This window comes from Lupinus angustifolius, chromosome LG03 (assembly GCF_001865875.1).
Source record: "Lupinus angustifolius cultivar Tanjil chromosome LG03, LupAngTanjil_v1.0, whole genome shotgun sequence".
Classification (NCBI taxonomy): domain Eukaryota; kingdom Viridiplantae; phylum Streptophyta; class Magnoliopsida; order Fabales; family Fabaceae; genus Lupinus; species Lupinus angustifolius.
This window is the reverse complement of record NC_032011.1, coordinates 11,301,723-11,326,978: the sequence shown is the minus strand read 5'-3', so window position 1 is coordinate 11,326,978 and position 25,256 is coordinate 11,301,723. Positions and strand designations below refer to the sequence as shown.

Below are 25,256 nucleotides of genomic sequence, written 5' to 3'. Positions count from 1 at the left end.
GGCCTGCAAAGGAATTTAAAATGTACTGAAACATGACTATTTGCAAAACCTTCACCCTTGTCTAAGCAAAGCCACAAGTCTCACCCTTCTTATTATTTTGGCACCACTTTGCTTCATTTGCATGAGCCACTTTAGCGAATGGGGTGGCTGCAATCCCTCTTCAATCCTCTAAAGAAGATGTGGTTTCGATTGAATTCCACTCAAAAGAAGAGTACGTTTTATGATGCTATCTATGGTTGCATGCTTTCTCATTGTTTTCTCTCTAGTCTTTAAATTGTTTTAAGTACTTTGCACTTTGCATAAAGCTTCTATTGTTGAAGCAATCAACCAAATCCAATTTCATGTGCGTTTCTTCCTTCACTGTGTTTTTAATTAGAGGGTAAGTTTGGTTTAGCCGTGAGGTTGTTGCTTAATAATCATAAGAACACATATTTAAATCTTGAAAATAATCTTTCCATTTATGAGATAAACTAAGGTTGCATACATATATCCTTCATAGATTCCACTAAGTGGTAGTCTCCTGCACTTAGAAGTCCTTTTTATTTCCTTTTTAATTGTTTACACACAGAAATACACTATCTTTTCCTTGCTACCTTCAACCTAATGGGGGAACTGCAATTCTTCATTTCTTTGAATTCCATCATGATTTTTTCACATATTTTCCTAACATTTCAGGAAGAGGGATTTACATTCTGTACGAAGATGTCAAGTCTTGCCCCTACGAAGACGTGCATGTCCTCTGGTCAATACTAGTGGAATCAAATTCACCTTCTTTGCCATCCAAAAGATGTAAGGCCATGGCCACAGTATAGAATTGAGAAGAGGCTCCTAATGTACATAAAATGTTTATAGTGTCTATGGTATACGGTGATTTCTTTTCCCCCTCTTAACTTGTAATGTACAGCACCAACATTAGTCTCTTTCAATTTTTGTTTTTAAAGCATATACTGAGTTGTTATTTAAAAATTTATCTTTTTTCCCTTTAACTCTTCAAAGCTTTCAGTTTAAGATTTTAACCAGATATGAAATCTGAAGATTTCGGTGGTGTACTAAAGAAGCATGTCATGAGGTTTGTGGGAGAAAAGAGGAAAGCTTTTATTGTTAAGCTGTCTAGTTTAAGCTGTTGATATGCTATTTTGTTCCTTATTTCACTACTTGTAGTTAACCCTTAATAAAGTATAAGTACTTGATTAATAAAGTATAAGATGGTAATAAGTTTTATTTTCAAGATTCAAGCACTTGACATTTTAGTATTTATGAACCTTTTAGCATTTTTAGGATATAGTAACACTTTATATTATTATACTCATATTTTGTTTGTAACTATTATTTAATTTACATATGATAGTTGACATTTTATTATATGTTTGGAATACAATTGGAATGCTAACAGTCTCACAAATTAAAAGAAATTTATTGTGCTAAACCATGTTTATATTAATTAAAATTAATCATTTAATATTTTTTCTATTTTTACTTCATTGAATTGGTGTGATATAGAATTTTGGACACATTTTAGGATAACAAATCCTTGTTTCTCACAAATGCACTTTAGTTTTTTTTGACTTATTTTAAACTTAAAACCAAAAAATAAATTTGTTTCTTTTCCATTCAAGAAAACTCAATTTGAGTTTTCAAATATTCATTCCATAATGTCTCAAAATTATTAATTTCTATCCTCTAGCACTCATCTTATATTTATTATCATTAACGACTTATTCTTATTTTTTTTTTTAATAAGTTTACTAATCTTTAACATAAAATTGGATACCTATATAGTAATTGTGCTAATTTAACATGTATTTCTTTATTTAATCTAAATTTAACATAAGAATTTTACTAATTTTTCAACAAGTTAATATATAGATCAGTATTCATTTTAAGGTAAACGGAAAGATCTATAATAAAATAAAACTGGAGAGCAATTTGGTAAAGTCAAATTGAATGACACAATGAAAATTACAATAATTCTATCAAAATACTTTAGTTATAATATATCTCAACATAAATTTTAAATTAATCAAACTTACTTTTATCGAAACTCAATTTTGGAACTAGTAACTGAAATAAGAAATTAACTTATCTTTAGTATTGGACTGTCAATGAAGAATATATATTTCTATAAATTTTAATTTTGGTTAATTTAAAATTATAAAAAATATGGATCCAATACTAAATTTTAATTAATTTAAAAATAATAAAAAATATGGATTCAGTACTAAAGAGAATAATGACCCATTTATTTGGTTTCATAAAATAGGGCTTCTCAGCCAATCATATAAGAAGCTGATAATATATTACAAGCCCCTTAATGACAATAATGGGACACAGACACTAACATGGATAGTAGCAACCAAATTGCAAGGACCAAATAATATTTTTAGCAACTTATTGAGTTGAAATCACTTTCAGCAAATTAGAGTAATCTGCATAGAAATGGTATTCACGTTTCCTTTCATGTTTGTTCCATTTTGTGGTTGTCTTTATTTTCACCTCTTCACATTCCCTTTATGCATTCTTTAATGGTTAAATCTTAGTTTCCCTTATTCTCTATACAACACCACACCTTCCTTGATTAGCCACTAATGCATCTCTAATTCTCACTTTGTATTTCTACTCATAAGAGAGCAAACATATGACATGACTTTTCTAATAAATAAGTGTTTTATTTATAGAAGGATTAAGGAAAATTTATTTGAGAAAATAACTTCTTCAATATCTTGGAAACTACCCATATGAAGTGAGAATGAAGGGAGTTAACCAACATACTCTCACTAATTTGATCCATTAATATCTAGTCACCACCGCATTATGCACTATGATTCAAATTAGTAATTTCAAGAACATGTACCATATTGATTATTAATTTAATCTGGAAATCTCCCACTTGATCTATATAATGACTTGAAGATTCATAAAATAACTTTAATTGCACACTTCCATTGAACCTTACAAATCATCATCCATAGATGAATTGAAATGATTGAATCATGACGGCCACAAATTTTATGAGGCAATTCGATCCCTTCCATGTACCATAATCAACTCAACTAACTTTAATTTGAGTCTTCATTTACCTTTGGAGAACTCACCAAGTTATCTCATTAAAATCCTACAAGTACACTCTTTAATATGTATAAATTAAACTTTAATTATGGAAATGAAACTTTCATTGAATTTAAATGTGTCATACAATGATAAGAAAACACTATACATGTATATATATATATATATATATACACCTTAGATATCATCACATTAACAAGGACTTATCTATAATGCTCATTCTTTCTACATGGTCAATGTAAATATTGGGCTATAATCCTTTAGTTAGCCGATCCACTACTATTAGATCAGTACCAATATGCTCTATAGACACCTTAATTTTTCGTACTTCTCATTTAACTAACAAGTACTTTAAATCCATATATCTGTTACCTCTGAAATACTTGTCATTCTTAGAGAATAAGATAATTGTGAAATTATCACAATAAAACTTCAGCGGCCTAGATACACTATCTATAATGGCAAGCCTTGAATTAAAGTTTTGCATGCATAATGCATGATTTGTTGCCTCAAAGCTTGCCACAAACTCATCCTCAATGGAAGACGTAGCAATTACAGATTGTCTTCCTTTCTCTATGACATAGCTCCTCCAACCATTAGGAAGACAACCCAAGTATAGATTTCCTTGAGTTCACACATCCTGCATAGCCTGAATTCAAGTAATCGATCACCTGAAGATGATCTAACCTTTTATACGTGAGCATGTGATCCTTAATACCTTTCAAATATATGAGAACCTTCTTTGCAGTCTTCTAGTGGTCCATTCCAGGATTAGTTTAATATTGGCCTAACATTCCAACTGCAAAACGAATATCCAGTCGAGTGTGTGTCTGATAATAAATTATTAGAAAAAACTTCTTCACATCATGTAACGACTCTTTATCATTTGCGGTAAGCAGAATGTCACCCATGTATAGCACCACCATTATAAATTTGCTATCATTCACTTTCATGTAGATACACTAGTCAATAGTGTTTTCCACAAACCCATATGACGTAATGGTATCATTGAACTTTATATATTATTATTTGGAAGCTTGTTTAAGTCCATATATTGACTTATTTAATCTACACGCTAGATTTTCCTTTCATGTGGTCATGATTCCTCATGTTGGTTTATATAAACTTTCTCATTTAAGTCAGTATTTATAAAAATGGTCTTTATGTCCATTTGGTGAAGCTCTAAGTCATAATGAGCTACCAAAGCCATAACAATTCTTAAAGAATATTTCTTATAGGCTAGAGAGTAATTTTCTTTATAATCAATACTCTTTCTCTAAGTGAAACCATTGTTGACAAGTTTAGCTTTATATCTTTCAATGATGCCTTTTGAGTCATGCTTGGTATTACAGACCCATTTACAACTAAATCGTTTTGAATCCTCAAACAACTCAGCTAGATCCCAAACTCTATTATCATCTATTGATTTCAAGTCTTCTTTAATAGCATTGAACCACTTTAGAATTGTCACTTTCCATGACTTGTATTAACGAGACTGATTCCTTATCAATGTTCAAGTAACATTCACGTTCAAGTGTACATATAGTATAATTGTTAGAAATAACTGGTCTTTTTTGCTTTTTAGACATTTTCAATGCTATTACTTGATCATTAATGACATTGTTAACTGGCTCATTAATTACATGTTCATCCTCTGGGTTTTGATACTATCTTGTTGTCTATTGTGTTATTTGATGATAATATAACTAGAGGAACAACATATTGAGGAGACACTTCAGTGAAGAAGATTTATTAGAAGTCTCCATAATATCCAACTATCGTGATTTATCACTTCCACTGGTTTGACCATTCTCAATGAACCTAACATTTCCAAACACAATGATTATTGTACTGTGATTATGACAATAAAATTTGTGCCTTTTTGAATTTTTCAAATAGCTAATAAAGAAACCACCAATGGTTCTTGCATTAAGCTATTTTCATGTGGGTTGTACACTTTTACTTATGCTGGAAAACGCTAAACATGGAGATGTCTCAAATTGGGTTTCCTACCAGTCCATAACTCAAAGAGTTTTAGGAAATGCATTTCTAGGAACATTATTGAGTAGATAAATAGTGGTAGTTAATGTGTACATCCATAATGATAAAGGTACATCACAATGACTCAACATTGACCTAACCATCTCAATTAGAATACATTATGAGATTGCGTGTGTGCAACATAATATAGTTTTGATATAGACAAGGATACAAAGGCAAACTAGAAGACAAAGACAACTTAACAAAAAACAAAGCCAAGATTCAAAGCGTCCACATCAATGAAGACTTAGTTTAAGTGTTTTATTTCTTTAGAGTCTTAAGATGTTTGCTTAGAAGGAGTTTAGGCTAGGTGAACCAGAATGAGAGTCTCACAAAAGTAAACTTGAACAACTTAAAATAAGAGACTTGCATTCATACAAACATGATCATGCATCTACATATTGATTTTAATGCATCAAAATCTTATATCGTTTGAAAATCATATATCATGCATTCACATATCATGTAGAAGGTTCATCATACATTAGAGAATTACTTTTCAACACAATTAATTGATTACATCATGTATTAATCGATTAAATGCTAATGAGAACCCATTAATTGATTAAGTATTGGTTTAATCGATTAACCGAGTTAGAGTGGCTAAAGATTTAAATTTCTTGGCATCGTTAATCAATTAAACAATACAAAAACCAGTTTTATATAAAAACTAAAATTTTCTCATTTTCTCGTAATCGAACAAGGCTTAGAAAATTGTAGAGATTAATTTTTAAATACATTATGAGTGAAATTAGTGTTGTGTGAAAAGTCTTTTAGCTTTCTTGATATATGAAAGAAAGATAAGGTAGTTTCAATGGGGAATTATCATCTTGTGCTTTGATTGTCAAAACTAATTTTCAAAAACCTAGATAAATCACACAATTTTCTATTCAGCCTTTTGTGAGATTTCCACTCAGGTTTTAGTGTTTTTTTTTTGGATTGTTAGATTAGGACAATTAAGGTACAATAACAACTTGTAAACTTGTGACGTTTTTATTGAGTTCTATTTGTGCATTAGTGTTACCATGTAATTGGGAATTGAGTTTTAAATCCTAGCTAAGGTTAGGTTGAGTATTCACTGATACAAGGTCTTGAAAGTGAGTTAGGATTGGCTAGGGTTAAAACCATAGGTGGTGAAGATTATCCCTAGAGGGTTGAGGGTCAAACCGATCAGGGATCTCCATAGTCTGAGAAAGAAGTGTTGTATTGATTGGAAGTGTGTTTCGTAAAACATTTTACTTTCATTAGTGAATAAAAATCCTCCAAGATCAAAAGAGGAGGTCTGAATGTAGTTTGAAAGTGACCCACAAACGAACCAGGATAAAATCGGCGTCTCAAGTTTTTTAACCCTTATCTTTTAATTTCTGTCAATTTATGATTTGTTTGGCTATAATTAATTTGCTTATTAAGTTTACTACTTGCTCTGATTTCTTAATATTAATTAGGTATAAATTCTTTAAGTCTTGCATCTGAATTGATTGAAATTTCGAATAACTTTATGTTCAAGAAATCCTATTTTTCAATAAAGAAAATAACATAATTAATCAATTAACACTGGATATAATCGATTTAGCTGTGTTGTCATTAATCAATTAAGGGTCTGAATAATCAATTAAAGTGGTAGTTTTCTGAATATCTCATTGAAAGAAAAAAGGGGCTATAGTATAACGCTACACCTATTCACCACCCTCTAGCCGATCGTAAGCCCTTGTTATCCAACAAGAGGTATCAGAGCTAGTACGACAATACTAACTTGATCGCTTAGATCGTGGATCATAGGCACTTTTACTATGGACTGCACTAACCCTTTCGAAAGTGATGACTCGTCCATCAACCGTCCTTCGATTTTTAGTGGCGAGGGGTAGGATTACTAGAAAGTTAGAATAAGGATATTCATTCAAGCTATCGATAGGGATATTTACGATGTCGTAAAAAATGACCCTTATACTCCACTACACCTAGTGGAAGGTGAAACGAAAAAGCTTGTGAAACAAAAAGTACAACATAAATTGAAAGTGAAAAACATCGTTACATCAGCACTAACATATGACGATTTCTTTCGGGTGTCTCAATGTAGTAGGCTAAGAAAATATGGGATACTTTACAAGTGAGCCATGAGGGTACTAGTGAGGTCAATCGGGCTCGATTGAATGCATTAACACATGAATACGAGTTATTTCACATGTTTCCAAATGAATCGAGTAGTGATATGTAAAAGCATTTTACTGACATTGTTAACCATCTAGTTTCATTAGAGAAAAATATTGCTAAAGGTGAACTAACTAGTAAAGTATAGAGGTGTCTTGACAGGGCATGACAACCTAAGATGATAGTGATCCTTGAGTCAAAGGATCTTGATTTGATGTTACTAGCTACTCTCTTTTCCAAATGCCAAGAACACTAAATTAAGTTAGGTCGTTTGACTTCACATGAGGAACCAGACAAAACGAAAAAAGAGGATCGCTCTGAAAGCCAAAACATCAAAAAGTCAAGAGGAGAGATATGACGAAGAAGAATGTGATTCAGAAGTTGATGACGAGACCATGCCACTCCTGGTTATAAAATTCAGCAAGATTATCAAGAGGGAAGGAGGACTACAATGGTTTAATAAAAAGGACGTGATAGATTCAATCAAGAAAGGCAAGAATCTCAAATATCGCTATACTTTCCATGATTGCGGTTAATTGGGAAACATGAAATACCAATGCCCAACCTACCTCAAGAAGGTTGAAAATAATAAGAACAATCTCGAGACTTCAAATCAAAGAAAGTATACATAGTGCGGAATGTTCCCGAAGAGGATTTGACTTCTAGCAACTCTAAAGAAGAGGAATCGGCAAAACTTTGCCTCATGGTCAAAAATCGGAATTATTGCAACTCAAGTAATCAAGAAGTGTCGAATGAGGTACACTCTTATGAATCTGATTCTAGTTCCAAAAATTGTCCTACCTATAATGAACTACATGGTGCATCTGTCGAGTTGCATGAAGAATTGAAAAAGCTAGCTAGAATAACTGCAGATAGAAAAAGAGTGATTCTTTTGTATGAAAATAAAATAATGAATTGATTGAAATTTCGAATAACTTTATGTTCAAGAAATCCTATTTTTCAATAAAGAAAATAACATAATTAATCAATTAACACTGGATATAATCGATTTAGCTGTGTTGTCATTAATCAATTAAGGGTCTGAATAATCAATTAAAGTGGTAGTTTTCTGAATATCTCATTGAAAGAAAAAAGGGGCTATAGTATAACGCTACACCTATTCACCACCCTCTAGCCGATCGTAAGCCCTTGTTATCCAACAAGAGGTATCAGAGCTAGTACGACAATACTAACTTGATCGCTTAGATCGTGGATCATAGGCACTTTTACTATGGACTGCACTAACCCTTTCGAAAGTGATGACTCGTCCATCAACCGTCCTTCGATTTTTAGTGGCGAGGGGTAGGATTACTAGAAAGTTAGAATAAGGATATTCATTCAAGCTATCGATAGGGATATTTACGATGTCGTAAAAAATGACCCTTATACTCCACTACACCTAGTGGAAGGTGAAACGAAAAAGCTTGTGAAACAAAAAGTACAACATAAATTGAAAGTGAAAAACATCGTTACATCAGCACTAACATATGACGATTTCTTTCGGGTGTCTCAATGTAGTAGGCTAAGAAAATATGGGATACTTTACAAGTGAGCCATGAGGGTACTAGTGAGGTCAATCGGGCTCGATTGAATGCATTAACACATGAATACGAGTTATTTCACATGTTTCCAAATGAATCGAGTAGTGATATGTAAAAGCATTTTACTGACATTGTTAACCATCTAGTTTCATTAGAGAAAAATATTGCTAAAGGTGAACTAACTAGTAAAGTATAGAGGTGTCTTGACAGGGCATGACAACCTAAGATGATAGTGATCCTTGAGTCAAAGGATCTTGATTTGATGTTACTAGCTACTCTCTTTTCCAAATGCCAAGAACACTAAATTAAGTTAGGTCGTTTGACTTCACATGAGGAACCAGACAAAACGAAAAAAGAGGATCGCTCTGAAAGCCAAAACATCAAAAAGTCAAGAGGAGAGATATGACGAAGAAGAATGTGATTCAGAAGTTGATGACGAGACCATGCCACTCCTGGTTATAAAATTCAGCAAGATTATCAAGAGGGAAGGAGGACTACAATGGTTTAATAAAAAGGACGTGATAGATTCAATCAAGAAAGGCAAGAATCTCAAATATCGCTATACTTTCCATGATTGCGGTTAATTGGGAAACATGAAATACCAATGCCCAACCTACCTCAAGAAGGTTGAAAATAATAAGAACAATCTCGAGACTTCAAATCAAAGAAAGTATACATAGTGCGGAATGTTCCCGAAGAGGATTTGACTTCTAGCAACTCTAAAGAAGAGGAATCGGCAAAACTTTGCCTCATGGTCAAAAATCGGAATTATTGCAACTCAAGTAATCAAGAAGTGTCGAATGAGGTACACTCTTATGAATCTGATTCTAGTTCCAAAAATTGTCCTACCTATAATGAACTACATGGTGCATCTGTCGAGTTGCATGAAGAATTGAAAAAGCTAGCTAGAATAACTGCAGATAGAAAAAGAGTGATTCTTTTGTATGAAAATAAAATAATTGAAATGTAGATTTTTATTGATGAATTAAAATTAGAGAATGAAACTCTTGATCTCATATATTCTAATGCTACTTGCAACTTTTCTACTAAATTAATTCAGGCATTTACTTGTGAAAATTGTAAAATTTTGGAAAACGATAATTTGTGCTTAAAAGTTACAAGCATACTATGAAAATGAAGTTTAACTTGAAAAAAGTAGCATATACTAAAAAGTTGAATGAAAAATTGCCTTCTTGTTTTTATATGTGATTAGTTTGTTTTCCTTTAATACAATCTAAACAAAGATCCCAATCGCCAAAATCTAAAAGAGGTAAAATCTCACTTTTTGTTAATCTCATTATCCTTTCTATGGATATATGTCCTAATCTTTGATGCCACAAGTAAGCCGAATTCTTATCAAAATCATTAAACTTGCTACCAACATCATGTTCAACATTAAATAAAGATTCATTAAAACTGAAATAAAGATTGAAACACTATAAATCATTCATTATTGTACCAGTACCAAAATAGTATGAATGTTCATACAAATTAAAACTAGAACCAAGAAGGTGTTGATCTAGTGGTGTAAGGTCTCGCTAGATCCTCAGGATGACCAAAAGGACAAGAGTTTCATTCCTATGAGTGACACTTGTTGGGAGGGGCAGTCACACACCCCAAAATGGATTAGTTCCTTACACAAAAGGTGAGAAGATATCCTTGATAATACCAAAAAACTAAAACTAGAATGTCCAATCTTAAAATTAAAACCTATACGATACAACCTAGCAACATAAACTAAGTTCCTGACACATTTATGAGCATAAAGACTCTTTTCTAGATCTAAATAGTTTCCACTATCTAGAATAATTTTGTATGTCCTAATTCCATGTACTCGTGCCTTCATTCTATTCTCCATGTAAAGAAACTTCTCAGTTTTCTAGGTTCCGATTATAAGGAAACCATGTACAATATGTGACACATGAGTTGTTGTACCATAGTCTAACCATCAAGTATTATTATGAACTTCGGTAAGAAATGATTCATCTATAACGGAAATAAAATGTTTACCTTTCCTTTAGAACAATTTCTTCGTTTTAGAGTAATCCTTCTTATAATGCTCATTTTTCATATAAAAGAAGCACTTAATATCTTTATGGATTTTCTCTTCTTTAATGGAAATCTTTACATTCTCATTTCATTTGTTCTTATTGGTTGGTCCAGATCTGCTGCTAACTGGCTCTTGAATGAACAAGTGAATGGAATCATTCTTAATTTTCTTTAACATCCCCTCCTCCTGAACGAGCATGACCTTTAATTCCTAAAAGAATAATTTCTCTTTTATGGCGTTGAAGTTCACCTAGAACTGGCCAAACTTAACAGGAAGTGGACTATACTAAGAATACTTCCATTGCCTCCATCCCCATGTCATTCATTTTTGCAGCCTGATTTATCATGCTAGTTACATGATCATGAATGGGATGCAACCACTCAATATTCTTGGTCGTCATCTTTGTCATGAGATTACCACCACAAACTTATCAGTAATGTCTGATTGAGATTACTCCTTGATCATCCTCATAAATTCCCTAGAATTATTTGTCTTAGGTGTTGACCGCTTCACATTGTTAGAGATTTCCATCTTCATCAAGTTAAACTCAACTTGTTTGACCACTCCTAAGCCTTAATTGGAGCCTTGTCTGCCTACGAGCTGGTCAAAAGTGATGATTGATATATTATCCATAATGATGATCAAGTCTAACTCTATCACTCCCAGTGAGAACTGGATCTGTTTGGATCAATCATTTTAGTTCAGTCTATTTATTTGGCACATTCATTTCCTAAGGTAGATGCATTCAATGAAGCTGAAATAAGACATGTTCACACTTCATGATTTGAATAAACCTTGATGAATTCAAACTAAATTTTTACTCATGTAGTTAATTTATCTTTGGATAAAATTTAAATACACTAAACCTTGTTAATGATACTTAATATTATCCTTTAATGAGTAATTAATCATACTCTCTAAATATGTATGTTATCTTTGGATAAACGAGCACAAACAAGTATGTTTATAACTTTAATGTCAATAAAAGACATTCAATAATTCACATTTGAGTGATCAAAATATGCATCATAATTAATAAGCATACCCAATTTATTATTGTCATAACATCATAATCTTAATTATATGAAATGATTCACCTTTGGGTGATCAATATATACATTGCAATTAATGAACATACAAACATCGCAATTCAATTCCAGAAACACAAGAACGGGCATAATATCCCCAACCTGATGTTCTAATATCAATTTTTGCAAGCCCCTTGACGGCAATAATGGAACAGTGATACTGACATGGATACTAGCAACCAAACTGCAAGGATCTAAATAATATCTTCAACAACTGATTGAGTTGAAATATGGAGAGAAATAAAACTCAATACATATGACAACCTTTCAAATAATATTGTGAACATTATGTTACTTTAAACTATTACTAGGAATTAATGGTTCAGAAGAATCCTTTATTTTAGAAAGAAGAGGTTAAGGAATACCTAGTTCCATTACTCTTTCATTTCTTCTTTGCTGCACTTTTTGGTTGTTTTTGTTCTCACTTTTTTGCATTCCCATTATGTGTTCTTTGATGATTAAGAACCCATTTTTCTCCTTCTCTATACAATACCACACATTATTTAATCATCCACTAATGCTTCTCGAATTATCACTTTGTATTTCTACTAATAAGAGAGCAAACAAATGGCATGACTTTTCTAATGCATAAAGGTTCTATTTTTAAAAGGATTTAGAAGAAGTTATTGGAGAAAATAATTTCTTCACTATCCTGAAAAATACCCATGAAGTAGGAGGGGAGGGAGTTAACCAACATACCTCCCACTAACTTCATCCATTAATTAGTGAGGGGTATGTTGGTTAACTCCCTTCCGACCTGAACTTGATTTTAATATAGTTTATTCAAATTAGTAACTTGAAGAACATGGACCAGTTAGATTACTTTCATAGAAACATGGTCCACTATTACAATGGCATAATAGCTACCTCCAAAACTTTATTTTCCTAGAAGGACCATGTAAGTCCATGTGCAACAATTTTAATGCCCTGTCGGTAGAAACTATCTGTTTTGGCTTAAAAGATAAATTTGTTTGTTTGCCCTTTTGATACGCAACATATAGATTGTCTTTAAAAAACTTCATCTTAGGCAAACCATATGAATGAGTGTAACTCTCCTATCCCATAACCATGTATCATCATTATTTACTAGTAGATACCTCACTTTTAAATAAATATCATTTAAAGAAATGATGTAAATATTGTTAATCTTATTTCCTATAATTTTAGCATCATGGGTTACCTTATATTCATTGTCGCATTTGTCGGGGTAAAAAGTTACACTGAAGTCTTTGTCACAAAGTTGACTGATACTTAAAATATTATGTTTGAGGCCTTCAACATATGGTACTCCTTCAATTTTTGTAGAGAGTGGCATTCCAACTCAACCAACTCCAAGTCTTCTACCTTTGTTATTGTCTCCATAGGTGACGAACCCTTTGTCCCTTCGAGTGAGGATCGAAAATTTACTTTTGTCATCCATCATGTGCTTAGAGTAACCGCTATCTAAATATCACATTTCATTCATAGATTGCAAGAACTCCTACAAAACAAGTTAAAAGTTTTTATTAGGTACCCAATATGATTTGGGTCCTATAGGGTTAGCACATTTCTCAATCCAGATATATCGGCCAATTGGAATACCAACTTTTCTAATATAACACTAATTAGTTGTGTGGCCTTCATGTTTACAATAAGAGCATGTGGACTGGTGTTGATGTATCATTTGTTTTGATTTGAACAAAGGATTTTTATAGATACTTTATTTTTTTAAATGTTACATACTAACCTTACTTGTTTTTATAAAGGCATTTTCAACATACCATTTGGTTGTTGGCTATTATTGTATCCTAGACCTCTTCAATGTATGTCTTTGATTATTTAAGATATTGTCTAACTTGTCACTGCTCTTTTTGAAACCATTAATTTCTTGACATAATGAGGCAACTTTTGCTTCTAGAATGTCACATTTAGTACATTTGGACCATTGTATTGACTTAACCTTCAAGAGGTCCATATTCTTTCTTAAAACTAGATTAAGATTTTCCAAAACATTTATGTTACTTTTCTGTTTTAAGCAAAGTTTGAAAGTTTCATGTATTCTCTATGAAGTTCATTAAAAGTAGGTTGTAATTCACCATCAATGTGTTTATCTCAGTTTTCAGAGCCACTTACCTCATCATCATCAGACAGATGAGAAACCATCAAGGATAAGTATGTTTTTCCTCATTTTATGGTTCTTAATTTGAACTTGTGTCATTATCCTCCCACGCTGTGTAGGCTTTCCTTGCTGTTTTTTTTTTGTTTTTCCCTTGAAGAGATTCTTCTTTGTTAAAGTAGGGCAGTCCACCTCGACGTGTCTAGGATTTTAGCACTAAAATTAGGTCAAGTTCTATCCTGATATTTATGCTTTGTTGCTCTTTATGAATCTTTTACTTGGGTCAGCCTTGGCGTCTGTGTTTCTCGTAAGAAACTTGTTGAACTTCTTGACAAGCATGTTTATGTCTTTCATGCAATCTATTGGGTTTATTCAATTGTGAAGTCCCACATTGGATATATGGGGAGGAGTGGAAGATTTTATAAGTGGAAAAGACTCATGGAACTAAAGCCTTAAGTTTTTGGTTCAAGACGTGGTGTCTAACTTGTGGCTCTTCACTATTCACATACCCCGATAACAATGGAACTCCTTGGTGGTTGAAGGCTCTCTGTCGTAGTTTGGTCCAACAATTAGTATCAGAGCAACTGAAGCCATATCCTAAAATCCATATCTATCCGGAGGTTTAACAGAACGTCTATCCCTATCTCTAGTAAGTAAATACTCTTGCACACCTAAACTTTATACCTGAGAATCATTGTGTTCTTGACTTGAACTAGTGCATGGTTCCTTACCTTTATTTACCTGAACCGTTTCATTACTCATGGAATCATATTTGATCCCAAAGTCTCTCCATTTGGCCTAGGCACCTCTATCAAAATTGATTGTTTCAACATGATACACTGCATCTCTGCTCAACACCACATTTCTAGAAACTGGATCCTATAACTTGAACCCCTTCACACCTTTGGTATATCCGATGAAGATACACCTCTTTGACTTAGGATGAAGTTTAGGTCGTTCATCACTAGGTACATATACATATGCATGACAACCAAATATGTGTAACATATTATAATTGATTGGATTACCCGTCCATACTTCTTCTGTAACTTTACCATCCAATGTAGCCCATAGTTATCTATTGATAATATAGCATGTTATACTAAGTGTCTTTGCCCAAAATCATTTGGAAATTCCCACATTCACTCTCATAGATCTGACCCTCTCTATAAGAGTTCTATTCATCATCTCTACAACTTCATGCCATAGATTCTCTATTTCAAATACAGTTTATTCGTTAGAGACTTGGACATAAACCACTTCTCTAGTGTCTCTCATATCTCTGATGGTAACGTCATATCCATAACATGATATATCACCTCATCTGATAGACAAAGTCGTATGGTTCTCGTAGCCTTCTACTTCAACTCTTCCCAATCCAATTGATCTATACCATCTGGTTTATTCTCATACAGCGTCTTTGATAGACCTTGTTGAGCCAACACATCATTAACCATCTTTTGCCACAATCCAAAATTACCAGTTTCATCGAACTTCCCCACCTCGAATTTGGCACCTGGGTTAAGAGCCATCTGATATCAATTGCTGGGTTTATTCAAGTGTGAAATCCCACATTGGATATACAAGGAGGAGTAGAAGAGTTTATAAGTAGAAAAGACTCATGGAACTAATGCCTTAAGGTTTTGGTTCAAGACGTGGTTTCTCACTTGTGGCTCTCACTCTTCCCACACCCTAGTAACAATGGAACTCCCCGGTGGTTGGAGGCTCCCCGATCGCAGTCTGGTCCAACAAGTGGTATTAGAGCCGATGGTTCGGCTGTGACATGGTGGACTTAAGGGGAAGCAGACCAGAAAGTGTGTGGTACTCACACTTGAGGGGAGATTGTTGGGTTTATTCAAGAGGTGGTGTCTCACTTGTGGCTATCCATTCTTTCCATACCCCGATAAGAATGAATTTCCTTTGTGGTTGGAGGCTCCTTGATCGCAGTTCGGTCCAACACAATCCTCATATGGCTCTTCTCTATATGTGTCACATGAATCCGCTTTTGCCTTTAAGGATATAGTATGGCATTTCTTCTCTTGTTCTTCATGCTGCTCTACTTGGTTTAGTTCTAACTCTTGTTCTAGCAATTTACCAAAAAGTGTAGCCAAATATATTTTCGATAGGCTCTTCTTTTCAGATATGGCTCTTACTTTTTGTTGCCATGTTCTAGTCAATAACCTAAGGAATTTTAGATGAAGGGAAAATAGATAGCACTAATATATCCTGGTTCACCTTCTATCCACCGAAGACTATGTCTACTCCTCTTACAAATCAAAAGAAATTTTACTATATAACGAATATGAATCTTACACCAAGATTTCTCCTTAGATTATCACTCACAATCTCACAACAAAAAGTACACTGCTTTTTTATTTTCACTCTTTTACTCACCACATCCTATGGTGATGACAACATACATGAAGAACTTTTTATCATTGGCTTAAGGATTGCTAAAAATTCCAACAATTATTAAATCCATCCTTAGTAAGTCAATCACAGTGAGTATAACACAATTGCTCTAGTATTTTTCAGATCAAAAGAATGTGTAGAAAACTTTTTTGAAAAATACTTCAAGAAATTTTAAGAAAATCATACAATTTGATTTATGTTGTTGCAAAATATATAAGAAAGTTGTATGTGCATTGTGTGTAAAAGTTGTTTCGAAATTGAATCCTTGTGGGTTTCAGTATAGGCTTCCAACCAGCCATAATAACCATTGCAAGAGGTAGAAATCGATTGGAGAGACTGATTCATTTTGAAAGAAGTTGTTTAAGTTTGAATATGAAAACTGTTACAACAGCTCTGAGTAACTCGTTACTCTTTCCTAGTAACTTGTTATTCAATTTCAAGTAATCTATTAACTAGTTTCTTGAAATTTTGTTTTCAATCTTTTGAAACTCTACTTAAACTAAGTTAACATTTTAAAAACATTTGAAATACATTCCTATGAGCTTTTTAATATTGCTCGAGTAGAAAGACTTAGGATTAGAAGTACTTAACTTAGAAGACTATATAATTTTGTCCACTTGATGTGCATGCTTCTAAGTCTTTAATCATTTTTTTTCTTTTAGTTGATGTTGGGTTTTTCATCAAAACATTGTAAGAGTTAAGAGCAAGATATTCTTCACAAAGTCTGCTAGTGAAGCACCTACAGCATCACCCAATACCCTAAAAGAGTAGGGAATCTCATTTTAGCAAGGGGAGATGAGAGCGATGATGAGCATCTCGCTATCTCTCTCAATATTCAGAAGCTGTGTGCTAGTATTGTTGCTTCAAAGGTCACCAAAAGGAAATGATCTTGCTAGGCTAAGTTCCCAATGACTTCGGAGGTAATCCTCTAAGCTAATAATCATCTTGAATTATCTATGGATACACTAGTTGAAAGTCTTGATCACCATGATATTACTCCATTACCACCATCACAACAAACACAAATATCTTAACCAAACACCACCACCATAAAACCACCCTGACTTTGAGTCACATTTCCAAAACAGCCCCAATCTCAATTTCCATACATTGACCCATCTACCATATGTGATTGACGTTATAAAAATCTTCTTCAAATTATAAGGGATTGGAAAGTATTATTCCATCCATTGGAACCATAACATGTCCCTAATAGACTCATTTACCCCTTTCCCATATATGAAACCGAACCAGGACCTACCCTGTATGCTTGGTCCTTGGACATTGACTATGAAGGTGAAGGCCCTTTCCTTTCTGAGCACGTCAATGAACATGGACCTTTAGTCATCCACCTACCTAAATACAACTTTGCATTCCTTAAAATATACTCATACCTTGTGAAATTACCACCCTTTATCCCACACACAGATGGAGTAAATATACATGTTGATCCCTGATCGGAGATCAGTGACTAGTGTTTTAAATTGTGGACTACATCATGGGATGTGGCCGCAATATTGTGGTTGTGGTAACTGTCGCAATCACATCACGCCGCAGTTGTGGTGTAATACAGGATCACAATGATGCGACTGCAATGCAACTACATCAGACCATATTTGGACCGTATCAGGCCACAACGGAACCACATCAGACTGCATTAATGTTAAAAATATGTTTTTACTCATAAAATAATTCACACCGTAATGTCGCAATGCGTATCATAACGACCGTAATCACAGTAACCACAACTTAAAACAATGGTGACAACTAAAGCTGAGTTTGAAATAGAAGAGTATCGAAGATCCATAACTTAGGGAAATGTTTTATGATCTTTGATAACGGTTTAAGCTGGAAAAGTTTGTGCACCAAGGCACTTATGGAGAAGATGTTGACATTCAAGACTTCTTTCTATTTGCTCAATTTAAGGCAGAGTTTAAACTCTCTAGAGCAATCAAAGCTACCAATTTTGTTCCTAACTCATGGTTGCATCAGTTGAGGGAACCAAAATAGGCATGATTAGCTATAAGATATGTCCCCCACTCCTAATGATTGATATGAATAAGGACTAGAATCTAAAAAGAACATAGGTACTTGCTAGAATGAGAAATGGTTACCTCAGTGGATACTAAGGTGATTGAGTTCCTCATGCAACGTCTTGTAGAAGACTGATGCATGCAATACCATAAGTGTAAGGTTTTGCTGTCAAGTAATAAAATGTTTGATCTTAGCGGGAATGGTTATTCAATTGATTGCATTAATTAATTATTCTAATCACTTTATAGAAAATAATACAAATTTAAATAATAAAATAGTAAACAATAGGTAGAATAGAATTAAAAATATATAAAAGAAGGGTTTTTAGGATAGAGGTTATAAAACAACGTTAATGAATTAAAATTTACCACTTCCTTCTTTGGAGTTTAAGTCACGAACATAGACAACCCAATAATTGATAATATTCTCTCTCAAGCAATAGAATATGTATTCACTTGAACCCCTTACTTGGCCTATTGCCAATTTCTCTGTGATTCCCCACTATGCTCCCGAAAATCCTAAGATTATTATCGTGAATTAGGATTCAAGTTTGGTATTATTGGTCAGGTATTCAAGTTCACTTATCTCGATTATTCCCAATCAACCTAATAGGTGTGATTATTTGGCCAATACACCCACACAGGTCAAGTCTCTAATATCCAATCTAAAATACTCACAAGAAGAAATGGTGGGAAAACTAACTAATCATGGTCGAAGGAACAACCCTTACGCCATAAACTATGAAACTACTAGCTTATGATAATAGAGAAATAGAAAGATATTTTTATTAAAGAATAAAAGAGAGAGTATATAAATCCTATTATCTAATCGTCGATATAACTCATATTTTCTCACTCCAATTATGTTATTGTGAATTATATGTTCCTTCTTTGTGTCTCCCTCTATGTTTAAAGTGATGAGAAATATGAATTTCACCTTATAATTTAAAGTCCCAATGTTAATATTAATAAAAAAAATATCCATTCTTTGCAATTGTATTTTCATGAGTTGGCTTCTTATTTGTGAGAGGATATTAAATCCAATTTTCAATCTTCAAAATATCTACCTAATCATATTAGATAAAATATAGATTAGTGTTGTTAAAACCGTTTCATATCGGCCAGTTGAACCGGTATATCACTGAACCGGTCTCAATACCGGTACAGTACACTAACTATACTGGTTATGCAATCATACCTGTCAAAATAGCTAAAACCGGTCAAAATCGGTCATACCAGTCAGTTTTTAATTGAACTGTATAGGTCATACTGGCCGGTTTTATCTAAAATTAATTTTTTAATGAAAATAAAAAAAAATTGGTTTTTTATTGATTTTTCATCATTAATGTTAATATATTATATATGTATATCTAATTTTGCCGACATGCGATTTAATTAGTGAACCACCGGTTGAACTACTATATCACTATACCAGCATCCTAACTAGTTTGATTAGTGGTAGGATGCTTTCAGTCATGTCACAATATCTATCAAATCATATTTATCTAAAATGTGATATTTTCTCATTGACTATCTTTTTGTTAAATCTCCACAAAACCAGAAATGATACACATAAATTATAACAAAATATAAATTGAAATACCCTTTTGAATTTAGGACTTAATATAAAATATGCACTAAATATGATGTATTCACGCATACATTAACATGATGGTGAAGCCACTACTATTTTGGAATCTTATCGTAGGAAGTTCTCTAAGGAAGTATCTTCATCTAGACGACCAAAGATTGTTACGAAGGACACTCTCATTATTAGAGGTAGAATTAGATTATTTCAGTGTACATATTTTTCTTTATCTGAGAGACTATGTCTTTTAGCTGAGACTGAAGGAATCACTGTTGAAGGTCTTATTCATGTTTCAGAGGTTGAATCTGCTTCAAAGGAAAATTCACACCAGCCCCTAGAATTAGAATTGATTCATCTAAGAGACCACTCTCAAAGTTCTAAATCTATGAGCAATGACAAAGGAAAATGGAAGGTGTAAGAATCAGAAGAGAGACCAAAGCCCACAATTCCTAAAGACTTGAAGGAATACATTGGTCAGTTGATCAAGGAACAAGTTGATTGCATTATGGCTATGCTTCAAATTCTCCACCCCATAAATCCAAATTCTCCACCCTCTTCATTCAAACCCCACAAATCCAAAATATTTATAGAATTTAAAATCTATGCACTGATAGTATAAAGTTTTTTACACTATCAGCGTATCATCTACCATTGATTTATAATACTTTTGTTTGAAAGTCAATAGTAGTTAGTATATGAATGGTGAGGATTTGCTGAGAGTATAAAAAATACTTACACTGTTAGTGTATACATATTAAATCCATATTTATATTTGTTGTTGTAATGTTTTTAGTATGTTTGGTTAAACCTTGTGTATAATATTTATCTTTGTTGACAGTGTTGGTATACTCCTATTACTTTTTTTCCTGATGACAAAAAGGGGGGAATAATTGAGAGAAATTATATGAATACTTGTCGATATATGTTTGTCTTATATCTATATTCTTGTGTAATATTTGTCATATATAATTTTTTTCTATCTGATAAGCTGTACTTGCCCATATATATTCTATGCAATCTTATAACTTGTGTTGCTTGTATTCTTTTTGAAAAATGTTTTGCAAATATCTTGGACGAACCTTTTTGAAAAGCTTTCTTACTACTTAGTCTCTTACGAAGGATTTTATCTCTCTGAAAATTTTCTCTATCAAATTTAATTTAGTTTTTATCATCATCAAAAGGAGGAATCAACATAAATATCTTGCTTTCTCTTATGTTTTAATAGATAACAAGTAATTTAATTTGGGAAGCAAAATATGGTGATATATATTCTTGCTTAATTGTTTTATATCTTATAGGATTTATAAGAGATTTTTTTTTTTCAAAATGAGTCAATTACTCTACAAAGAAAATATTGTTTTGATATGTTAAGTTAAACGAGTGCAAATGACTGAACTTGTCCAAACGAGTTATCACATCTAGTAACAATTACTCCCCTAATATTATGTGAGGTGATATTGCATCCATAATATGTGCAGATAAATTTAAGTTGAGTGTGTCTAAGAAAAATTTGTCCAAGTGACATCTGCCTCCAACAAGCTTTTCTTCAATAACATTAACTACATCATCTTTAGTCTTCTATACAATGCTCTATTTGTCCATTCATTTAAACTCAAACAATAGCCATGCACATTTATTATAAATGAATAATGTTCAATTATTAAATACTTTATTTCTTAGTAAAAGAAACTTAGTATTCTTAGAAACACAAATATTTTATTCTCTAACCAATTTGCACACAAAGAAGACAAATTTATGCACATAAAAGAATAATCATAAACACATTTAAGCACATGGAGTCTTTATTTAAAGTTTGGGGTTATGTTCAAAGATAAAATAGCTAAGATACATTAGAAGAAAAATTCATATATAAAGGATCCAAATATTTAATTTAACGTGAAACAGAACACGGTTCGAAACACATCCAACATTATATTCTTCTCGATATGAGGACTCAAAGGAACTAAAACATTAAATGGTTAATGTAAAAGAATATTTTTTAAAGATCGATAGAACAATATTGACGAAGTTTAAGTTTACCTATAAAAAGAATAGATTCATATAAGAACAAAAAACGAAAAATATAACAACAAAAATATAGAAGTGAAAAGAGATCTTGAAAGAATTATTCATGTATAGAAACTCTATTTGTACAAAAATAGAGATGAACTATATTTTGCATGAGTCAAATTAAACTAAGAGATAAAATATTATTAGATTTTACGTTGTAAATTTTAAGATATTTTCATAATCAATCCTACAGTCTATTGATCATATATCCTTACCTAGTGAGTTATAAAAGATCAAGCACCAAAACTCTATTTGAGATTATAGAGTCTGGATAAGCTTAATAAGTAAAGAATACTTAAAAAAGTTTAGAGCCTAGAAAGGTTTAATCGACAAAGAAGACTTGGTCATTAGAAATTGAAGAGACTAAATATTGAAAGAATATTTTCCTAAAGAGGTGCTCAATAGTTGTAAGTTGTAACTATGTAAGAAATAATAGAAAATTCTTCTTTTAGAAGACGGGAGTGAATATAACTATTGAGAATGAATTAAGATAAAAATAATCTCTCTATTCGTTAACATTTATTGTTTTCATTTATGAACTTAATCATGTATGGGCGATGTGCCAACTTCAAAACCGTGGCACAAAAATGGTAGCATAAATTCAGGTTTAATTGATAGCCAATGAAAGATTGCAATAAATATAAATGTCCACTTAAATGTAGGAATTGGAGTATCTGATGTGAATCCTAAAGAACCAAATTTTGATTATGATGGCCTTGAAGGTATAAGTGGTCCTATGACTAGGGTCTGGGCAAAAAGGGCTCAAAATACTTTTGGACAACTCATAGGGTTGATCCATGATGGTGAGCCAAAAATAGCCCAAGGGGGTTTAAAGATGTTTAGTAGCACCTTGGTCCATGGTTCTGACTGAGCCAAAGACGGACCAGGCCACACGCATTAAACAAGGCCAAGGGTCTGGCACAAGCGCCAAATTTGACCCTGGCATGGAGCCAGGCGCATTAGGCATGGAACCTCACCGAAGCAACTCTGACCGAGTTGAGGTCTCTGGTGCACCAAGTGCTGAGCCAGGCGCTGGGCCAATCTGGCCTGGCCAGGATATCTGACTGAGGTGCATGCACCTAGCATGCCGCATCAGGCACTGGCGTAGCCTGACCGAGTTAGGCCTAGCCAATTTATTTAGCATTGAGCATTTTTAATTTTAATAATAAATGTGTGGGATAATTTTTGTCCAACACTTAGTTAATTTATTTTAAGTGTTTTGATCATAAGTCCACCCATAAATAATGTATAGTTTGAAAAATGGCTCGTGGAAGACCAAGTCAAGCCTAAAAGTCTAACCTACACTTTTATAATTGGACCAACTTTTATTTTTTATGAACCAAAGTCATTCTAACTTAGTCTATTATTATTTGGCAGGTACATAAAGACTATTGTAGCCGTTGGAGGAGGATTGCTCGAGAGGAATCAAAATATGATCGTGGACGGGCTTAATGGAGCTTTTATGGTGCTTAAACACCTTGTCTAGACTGTTGGAGCTTAATTCACCTGGGAACATTTCATCTAGGGGAATCCTAAATCATTTTCGGAGCTGTTGGAACAAAGATGCTCGTGGAGAATTAACATGTGCTTATTGGAGACCTTAATTGAGCTTTGATGGTGCTTTATTGGTGTGTTTTAGCCATTAGCAGCCTAATAACTTCACACCAACGGCATCCTAAGCTACTTAGTGCATCATCACTCATCATTCAGCCGAAGGAAATTCTTTCCTTAACAAAGGGAATCCAAGCCAAGAATAAGTGCACCCGAGGACCATTAAGAAGGACATAACTTCAACAATTCAACATGTGCCGAATTGGAGGTCAAACAAGAATCCTATGAAGCTCAGCAAAGCCTAATCGTGAGCATTATGGAGGCATTAAGTCTCATTCACCATGTGACTTGATTGTAGGTCGTGCACTTAAGAGAAAATAGAATCATATGCTCTTCACATTACAACTGTGGCATCTAAGGCATCCTATGCATAAGTCATTATGTTTGTCTTTTAATTTTAATAAAGCACACGAAACACATGTGCTAATCTCTTTACCAACCGAATGTAGTCTAGTTTAGGAATAGATTCAGTTGGCTCATGGTATCCTATGTTAGATTACCATGCATTAGTCTTACTATGTATGATTTACCAATCGTGGGAGCCTAGTGGCTTGCCTATAAATGTAAGTCTTTTGCAATGGAATACACAAGTTAAGTTAAGTTGAATTTTTTGTGAATTAAGGATTGTTGTGGCGCCTTCATCTTAAATCTTATCCATCTTCTTTTATCCAAAGTTCATATTTTTACTGCCTATTTTAGTCTAAAAAGCTCTAATCAACCGTGAGATTGGTCAAGCACCAACCAAGATAGATCGTGCAAGATCCTTTTATCCAAGAGGTTCACATCAGTATCCATATATAAAACATATTTACGATTACCAAAATATATAAAACATAGTGTAAACAAAGTTTTGGATGGAAAATGTAAGAAAAAACGAAGTTAAAAAATGTATTTAGTGTTGCATCTATATTTAATTTCTATGATGTTAGGATGGTAAGAATCGTATTTTTGTTACTACTAAAGGTATCATCTCACCCTTTTGGATAAAGAACTAATTTCTTTTGGAGTGTGTGATATAAGATCAGGATGGTAAACTAAGAAGGGGTGCATTAGTTTTCTGCATAATGTAGGATTTTTCGCAACTTTGAACAGTGAGAGTATAATACAGTAGAAATTAAGTTGTAGAAAATAAAAGTACAGAAATTGTAAAGATAAAGAGTAGAGAGAAGAGTAGAGATACATCACGATTTTATACTGGTTAACCTTCTTATCGATTGAATACAATGTCGAGTCCTCTTGCCACACAAGAGATTTTCATTGACCTAATGAGTTGTAATTACAAATCTCACCCCGAGATTATGAGCAGAATACACACTCACCAAAATCTCACAACTTAGAAGAACACCTCTTCTATGTAACATTCTTCTCATTTCCACTCACCATGGTTGTGAAAGATGTTCTGAAAATTGTATGAAAGATTAGTGTTTTGAAATTAATGTTAAAATGCCTTTAAATAGGCTTTCAACCAGCCATTATACCCTAAGGTGAAGGTAGAAGACGTTTGAAATGAAACT

At 33.1% G+C, this 25,256-nt stretch overlaps 1 long non-coding RNA gene across 1 annotated transcript; it reads left to right on the top strand.

Moving 5' to 3' along the window:
- On the top strand, positions 819-1,105 carry LOC109342571. The gene is made up of 2 exons (XR_002107087.1): positions 819-867; positions 1,036-1,105. It is a non-coding gene; the product is annotated as an uncharacterized LOC109342571 (long non-coding RNA).